The sequence below is a fragment of the Crocodylus porosus genome, unplaced genomic scaffold, assembly GCF_001723895.1.
Source record: "Crocodylus porosus isolate Cpor-Errol unplaced genomic scaffold, CroPor_comp1, whole genome shotgun sequence".
NCBI classification, from domain to species: Eukaryota; Metazoa; Chordata; order Crocodylia; family Crocodylidae; genus Crocodylus; species Crocodylus porosus.
In genome coordinates, this window is record NW_017728912.1 from 2,384,076 (window position 1) to 2,392,018 (window position 7,943).

The following is a 7,943-nucleotide window of genomic DNA, read 5'->3' on the forward strand; positions in this document are numbered from 1 at the left end:
GCTGTGTGTGCGCCAGCGAGAGCAAGAATAACCCTGCAGCTCCCGGAGCGCTTGCTGGGGAATCTCTGCCTCGGAAAGTCACTATTCCCCCGCCGCCGCTGCTGAGCAGGGAGAGCACCTTTCGTCATCGGCGGAAAGACGAGATAATAATAAACAACGTTTCCCTTAGAGGAGGAATTTCCATCAGCGACGAACTTTCCTTTCCTATTTGGCCCGGGCTGCCTCTGTTGCAGCAGTTACACAAGGCTTTCCAAAAAAATAAACAAGGGAAAATCTGCCCTCTGTGTGTGTGTGTCTGTTTTCCCCCTTCCCCTGGGCTGCCTTAACTCATTAGGCAAGATGACAACTTGAGAGGCAACTTTCCAGCCCATATCTGTACACCCTCACTAATTCCACCCAATGGAAATTATCACCATCAACTCAAATAGTCGGAAAAAATCTTCTTAAGCAAGCTTTCGGATATAAATACCCTTCGTCAGGCTGGATATTTGAGTCGGGCTAATAAAAGATAACACATTTACCCAAAGACCCTAGTCTGCCTATGTCCTTAGACCAACACGGCTGCAACCAACACCCCTGCATCATCACCATCATACGTTTGGCCTTCTCCCTCCCTTCCAGTTTCCAGCCGCTGAAAGTAAAGGAGGACTCAGGAGATGTAAACTGAGGCAGAAGTTCAGTGTGATACTCGGGCCGAACTAAATGGCAGCCAGAGTTCAGTGTGACATGCATGGGGGGCTACATGCTGTAAGCTGGGGGGCGGAGGACGGGGGTTACTGGGTAAGGCCAACCCAGATCTGCTGAGATACAGAGACAGATGGGTGGATGGATGGATCCATAGCTAGCTAGCTACATTGGAGAGAGCGAGAGAGATGTCTAAGTCAAAGTACTCTGGATACCACGTATCTTTTTTCTCCCCTCAGTATATGCTACTGTTTCAGCTTTCCTAACGTGGGTAAGTTCAGGCACTTCGGTAAGTGAAGTTCAGTAACTTTCACTCTCGCGAGTGTATCCAAAAAATATTTCTTATCCATTGTTCAGAGGCTGTGCTGCCACTTCTCTCACTTAGTGCACTTCAGTGAGCTCCCCTGGATCGCCTTACGCTTCAGACAGCAGCAGCGCACTAGGTGGGGGCCGGCATTCTCCTCTTCCCTGCTGCGGGGAGGATAGCACTTGGGCTAAAGAAATTCAAAGACAGCTTCTGCATTGATACCTTCAGGTGCTCAAGTTGCACGCCAGTGGCAGCAAGGTGTGCGTGTGCTCGCCCACACTCGGCTGGAAATTGCATGTTGTACAGACATTGGAGTAGTTAGCAATCGTACTGGGTTAATTTTGGTAACGCTATTCATCAGTCCAGTCCGTGGACACAGTAGTGCTTATCTACTAACGCTCTGTGGTTAGGGCAATGACACGGTCCCATCTGTGTAACCTTCAAAGCTCTACACAGGTGGGATAAAATATTCATTCCTTTCGCTTTTTTGTAAAACACTGCGTTGATTATTGTTTATCGGGAGCCTCCAACGTGAAGACAAGAAGCAAGAGCTTCTGCTTTAAAGATCGATGATTCGTGACCACATCTTTGATCACAACCAGTAAAACAGTGGAAGGATGGCTTCCCTTGATACATTTCAGAACACTGTGTGTTCAGATGCATTTCCTATTGTGGAAATAGAGGAAATTACATTTCTATACATGTTCTGTTCATTTTTTCCTCTCTCCTCCCGCCCCCCCCCCGCCCCCTTCCTTCTCTCCCCGGTGTATTTATAAATATTTTTCACCCAGCTCTCCATTCATTGCAGTCTGGTCTTGTCCTCCTCCATCCCTTGCTCCTTTCATGTGAATGAATCCTGTCTCTGAGCAGTTAAAACGCTGGGTTGCCAGCAAAAATGGCTAATCCTTTTTCCAGCTGCAGTAAATTTACTACCGGGCAAAGCCAAGCAAAAAAAAAAAAAAAAAAGCCGCAGCAGCTAAAATGATTTCAGCCTCACGTCTGGGGCTGAGGATGGAGCGACAGTTTATAAAAGGACCTGTGGATCGATGCAAAGGAGATTATGGCGTATCTGAATATTAATGAAGTCACCGGATCAATATGTTATCCCTTTGCCCCCCATTCCTTACGATGGGAAGAGAAGAAGGCTTCACTTCGAGGGGCTTTAGCGGACTCTTGGACATTTTGGAGAGCTTTCTTTCTTTCTATTTTTCTTTTTCTTTTTTTCTTTTTTTAATGCCAATGCAATTCGTGTATATTGGTCCAAAAAACCACGTGAATGACAATGCGGATTGCTGACTTTGTGTTCCTGACTATCTGGGAATGGAGATTAATGGAAACGATGCAAAAGCGGAGTACTCACTGAAACCTGGGAATCTGAAAGGGGCGGGTGGGAGAGAGATACGGCTAGATGGACGGATCTGGTTGTAAATAATCACTGCATCCACTCTACCACTCAAGTTTCCTACAGATGTAGTAGCTGAAGGGCTGCGTGCATTTGCTTCGCAATCGTAGGTAGCAGGCGCCTCCTAGCGTTTTCAGGCGAGAATTGCATCCGAGCTGGCATTTCTTGGGAGGCATTTCTGGGCAGGATGCTAGCGTCCATCCTCCTCTCCTGGCGGATCTCCCCGGGGTCTCCGGCGGTGACAGCTCTGCCTGCGCTGCGGGGGGAAGAGAGCCTGTAAGCTTCTTTCTCTCTTCTATCCATCTGTCTCACTACCCGTTTCTGTTCCGTGCATGGCTGGCTCCCGTCTCCATCCCTGACCTGCCGCGCGGTTTGGTGCATTTCTTGTGGTCCCTGGAAGGAGCAGAATCCGCATGCAGCCTGCACCCAGGGAATCTGAATGGACTTTTTAATGTAGATCTAGATACTGACCGACAGAAGGCTCCCCCAACCCTCCCCATCCAGGACTTGATTTTGCATTTAATCACCAACTTTACGGGGGATTGTGTTCTCCTCGCTCTGTTGATTTTCCTTCACAGGCAGCTTTTAGTTTACAGGGATTACATAAACAAATGGCTTTGTTGTTTTAATGACGGCTGCTTTGAAGTGCCATAGACCCGGCTCAGCGCTGCCTCTCCGCGGGAGCAGTAATTACAGCCGAGCTGCTTCTTACCGGGGAGGGGGGACCCATCAGCGCTGCTCCCGCCGCGGGAACTCGACCCTACAGTAACAATCCTGTCCCCTCCCTGCCCCTCCTACCGCTCAGCACAACAACAATCCTCGGCATGCGGATTCTTTCCTTTTATTCAAAGATTTGTGCCGATTCTCTATAATAAACTGATCTGATCACAGAGACTGGTTCTTCATTTTGGATGCGATTCATTGATTTGTTTGCGGGGGGGCGGGGTTCCGCTTCTCCCCCCCCCCCCCAGTGCTTCCTTTTTTATTTTAAGGCTAATGGATTTTCTCCCCTACTTACCTTTTGTTAACGGGCGGGGTAGGGGGGAGTTTGTTAAACCCGTGTTTAGATAAATGACCGCTTGCAGTGATTTACTAGGGCTTGGAAGCGATCTGGGTTTTTTTTAATCCTCTTATTATCTCCAAGAGCTCCGAGAAAGGCGATTTTTCAAGTCATTGAGAGGGAAATGGTGAGTCCCTCCCAAGCTCAGATGGGGCTATTAAAAACATAAACAATGGCCCCCAAGGGGCAGGGGGCTACAACTCATCAAGAGAGCCAGCTCTTGTCTGCTAGGGAAACGTGACATGCCTCCACCGGTGTTTCCAGTGCGGAAGCAGAGATGAATATTATACAGTAAGTTGCCTGATTGAGCTCTCACCACCCAGAGTTCATCCACAGTGAAAATAATGCTCCTTGCAAGCAGAGAGAGCTCTGGAGCTGCTGGGTGAAGGAAGCATGTTCCCATCCACACTGAGGTTGCAAAGCATATCATGCCTCCTCTGAGATCAGTCTTTCCTGGCCCAGCTCAGGACAGTACCAGCTCTGTCCAGGATAACTGCAGTCCTATCTCCACGTTTACAAAACAAAAACGTATCTCCATTTTGTTTAAGCTACATGCTATATAGCCCATTCATTCCTAGGCAGTCGCAGTTGTCAAGCAGGGCCAGGCATTTTGTTAAACTCTAAACAGTGAATTAAAAGCCCTGATGATCTGAAGCAGTCCTCTAATGCAAAATGACAAATTGCACTTAGGCAATACATGAACGAGAAGATGATTTATGGATTTTCACGATGGTCTGAGCAAACGAAGGCAACATGAATTATACATCCTAATGCGCACTGTATCATTTTCTAATAACACTGTTGCATTTTTGATGCTGTGCACCACTCTCTTCAATAGGGGGTATTGATTAATAAGAAGTCCAGGGCTATCTTTAAACCAGGCATGCTTTTCATGCGGGGACCAAATGAGGTTTGTATTTTTATTTAGTTACTGCTAAAGCAAGTGACAAAAATCGACCCCACTGACACCGTGGCTGTCAGCTTCTCCATATATCATCTTCTCAGTTGGCAATTACTTCGACAAATGAAGAGTAATCTTTTGCATAGCCTCATTTTGCTCAGTGCTGCCACTTAGAAATGTAAATAAATGGCTTCAAGTTTATAAATTCACTATTCTGTTTGGAACGGAGAATCAGCAAGTGACATATACTTTCTTTCTCCCTCTTCCACCTAAACCCCTAATACCCTCCATCCTCTCTCAATGTGGATACTCACTTGCCTTCTTTTTCCTCCAAAAATAAATGGATTCCTTACCACATTCTATCCAAGTTTCAGGATCTGGTGATTTTCACACATATATTGGTGTGTAGGTTGGCTCTAACTTTCCATGAACTTTCCTTGCTAAAATATTTACAACACTTCACAGAATTTTCTTAAAAAAAAATCTGGGTGCATATTCACACTGAACAGTGATTGCTTCCTTATTAATCCCCCCTCACACACACACACACACACCCGGAACTGGTAAAATATTAAGACGTCTTTTGGTTTTATCAAAGGTTGAGACCCCCTTCAGTCCAGAAACTTCAGTCAGTTAATCGGAAGAACATTTTTAAGCTATCTAAAATATAACACTCACAGTCTCTTAGAGTCTTATTCACACTGGGTGCATCTACATGTGCACTTAAGGCAGAAAAATAAACCCAGGTGCAGTTTCCACCAGAGTCCGCTGCTCCCAGGCACAGCATTTACACATGCACTGGAGACCACAGCACTTTGAGCCAGGGTGGAGCAGCCCTAGACTGGCAATGGGCTCAGGAGCTCAGTCCTGGGTGGTAGCATCCTGGCTGGCTGGGGCACAAGGATGCTAAAGTGCAGGGCTAGGTGGCAAGCAGACCCTGCACTTTAGCACCCTCATGCCCTAGCCAGCCCATGTCACTATCTACAGGGGCTTTCAGCACATGTAAGTACTCTGTCATGTGAGAATACTGTCCCTGACAGTGGAGGTACTCCCAGACAGCAAGATTAGCTGCGGGAAGATGGGATGTCCCCATAGTCAGCAGGATGTGTCAGAGGGACTGGTCAGAGGGGGGGGCACGTGCCCCTCCTGACTAAGGTGGCACCAGTCGCCCATGAGTCATTATTTGTCCCAACTCTCCTCCCTCCACCGTTTCCACCCACAGAACAACAAGAAGACATGTTGTATTGAGGTATTTGAATTTGGTAAATAGTTTTGATTAAAAAAAAGGAAGAAATGTTGAAATTCCCTCTTTCTGCATCTCATAACTGAAATATTTCAAATTTCTGGCTAGTCATAAGAGGTTATAGATATCATTTGCCAACTGAACAGGAAACCTTGGCTCCACTGAACCCTACAGCTTAGTGGTTGGGCTATTCACTGAAAAGGCAGAGGGCTGAAGGTCTCAACATTTTTCCTCTTGAGGTGGGAAAGAACTGGAGTGTTACATGTTGTACTGTTAGCTCGTCTCTAACGGTGATCAGTGTTAGTGCTAGCTGGAGTCTGGAACAGACTTAAAGCTAAAAGCCTTCTCTAACTGTCCCCCACCTGCACAGCTCTGATTTGCCCCTAGAGGGCTGGCAACTAGGGGCCTAACTAGGAGCTGCAGCTGTAAATTGCTACTACAGGGCAGGTGATGCAGGACAGGCTTCTATCCCTGCTGTAGCTGGGGATGTGTGAGAGATGGCTGGGGGCAGGGGGAAGCAGGAACATGAAGCTGGGAGCAGGAGAATTAATGGGATGGGCGTGGGTAATGAAATGGGAGATGGAAAGGAAATGGGGGTGGAGGAAGGGTGGTGAAGTGAAGGAAGTCAGCCACTGAAGGTTAAAATAAAAAGAAGTTAAAAAAAAACCTTTAAAAGAAATAGGAAGGAAGCACATCGGAGTTCTCATGTATTAATAAATTGGTATTTGAGATTAGGGTGTATGGGGACCTGGTCATGCATCTTGAGGTGGCTGCAAAGCGGAAGCAGTGAGGCAAGGTGCTTTTGGAGGAGTTACTGCCCCTGCCCTGGGGACAGAGCTGCATCTGATGAGGAGATAATCCAGTCCCCTACCTTGTTCTTCCCCCACCCCTTCCAGACTCCTGTCCATGACCTGTGACATGCTAGCTGGCATGTGCTCTGCAGGCTGTTTGGGAGGGGAGGGGGAGTTTACTTGGTGCCAGAACCACCCTGGAGTGGCATAACTTTAAGCCTTCTAAAGTGTGCTTCAAACTAGTTTCAGGTGTTAATGTGTGGACAGTCAAGTGGTTAAGAGCTCAAGGGGCTGCCTAAAATTAATGGGTAACAAGGCTTTGAGCATCTTCTCTCAATCTGGTGATTGCTCTAAGAGTGAAGGCATTCTGTGAATGGTGCCTGAGTCTCGTGGCAATCCTGGGCCTTCATTTCCAAAATTCCTTGTGGTTTTATAGACAAAACAGTTTTAAAATACCTGGAATCAAAATGATTTTTGCCTCAATTTTTATGTTTCAGCCACCAAAACAAAAAATCAATTATTTACACAACTGTACTTTAGATTAGTAGTCTTGGTCTCTCAGCTGGGGAATACTGTGGCATTTTTACTGCTTGGACCATTAAAATCACATATAGAGTTTTTTAACTGTCTTGAAAGATCTCTAGAGTGTCATTACTCGGCTTAATTTTAATTATCTGGGTTTAAAATGCAAACAAACAAAACCTACCCAGGTCCTGCTTTGAGAGAATTAATAACTGCTCTTAGTGTAGGCAAGATTACTGAAATCAATGATGTGATTAGGATTGTAAATAAGAACTACAAGATGTCACCATTAAAAAAAGCAGACTGCTTTGCTAACAGGAAGATGTGTAAGTTTTACTGATGGGCATTAGGCTGAAAATCCTGCTTCAAACATTAAGGTCGATACAGAACTATTTCAGAAATTAACTGAAAGTCCTGATTAAGGTTATTTGTAAGAGAGAGGAAAGGTGCATAGCTACCACCAACACCACTCCCCCAGTGGCTCTCTTTCTTAATTGTCAATGATGAGACAAAACATGAAGCCCAGACCATTTGGCTAATCAATGAAAACTACTTGCTTTTGTATTTGTCTGAGGAGTAGCCCCAGGGTCTGATCAATATAGCAGTCACCAGCCAATGTTCTTGTTTAGGTCACCAGTAATCCAGACGGTCTCTGATGACTTTCCAAAGCATGTTAGAGACATGCATCTGCAAATGTCAGTAGGATTCTGGAGATGCTGTGTTAATCAACATTCTCATGCTTACAGGAGTTGTGGTGTCAACAACTCATCATTATATTTATGATCTTACGTTAATAATACATTTAAAGTTAGTACTTTGTTACATGTTCTGTGCTGCATGAGCAACCCAATACCATGGGACCACTCCAAAAGTCAGTGGAAGTTACTGGTTATAAACTGCAGCAGTAGATCCATCCTTAAGTTCTTAGGCCCAAGTTCTACCTCCAGTCTACCACCCCCATGGTTTTGCTGGGATATCTTATGCAACACGGCACTATTCCATGCAGGGGTGATAGAGTTTAATTTAGGGTCAT